An 862-nucleotide genomic window follows, 5' to 3' on the forward strand; every position below is an offset into this window, starting at 1 on the left:
TGTGGATTCAGGTAAACGTACTATAGACAGATGTGAATTCAGGTAAACGTACTATAGACACATGTGAATTCAGATAAATGTACCATAGACACATGTGGATTCAGGTAAACGTACTATAGACGTATGTGGATTCAGGTAAACGAACCATAGACACATGTGAATTCAGATAAACGTACCATAGACACATGTGGATTCAGGTAAACGTACTATAGACAGATGTGAAATCAGGTACACGTACTATAGACACATGTGAATTCAGGTAAACGTACCATAGACACATGTGAATTCAGGTAAACGTACTATAGACACATGTGAATTCAGGTAAGCGTACTTTCTATGCTGATCAGTGCATATGCACATACACTCACACACACACCTGAGCGTGTGGAGAGGGTTACACTCTTCGCTCCCGAGGTAGCACAATTCACCGCCACATCCACAGCTGAGTTCCCAATGCCGATGATGGTTACGTCTTTGCCCCGGACCTTGTTGACTTCGGAATCCTAAGTAGATAGGGTGGGATCGGCCGTTGTTTGTGTATCGTATGAATGTATTACTGCACTCTGGTTTGTAGTATGATTGAACCTTCCCATTTAACAGAGCCGTAAGTGTTGAGTGTAGTATATATATATAAATTTATAAATATATAATATATAATAATATATATTAATATATATATATATTTCTACATCTTTACACACGCACACACACACACACACTTATATATATATAATATAGATATATATGAATACATACTCACATATATATACATACACATATACACACACACACATATATATATATGTATATAAACATATATACATGTATACATATATGGATATATGCATACACACATACATAT

This window comes from Sphaeroforma arctica (assembly GCF_001186125.1).
Source record: "Sphaeroforma arctica JP610 unplaced genomic scaffold supercont1.550, whole genome shotgun sequence".
Classification (NCBI taxonomy): Eukaryota; class Ichthyosporea; order Ichthyophonida; genus Sphaeroforma; species Sphaeroforma arctica.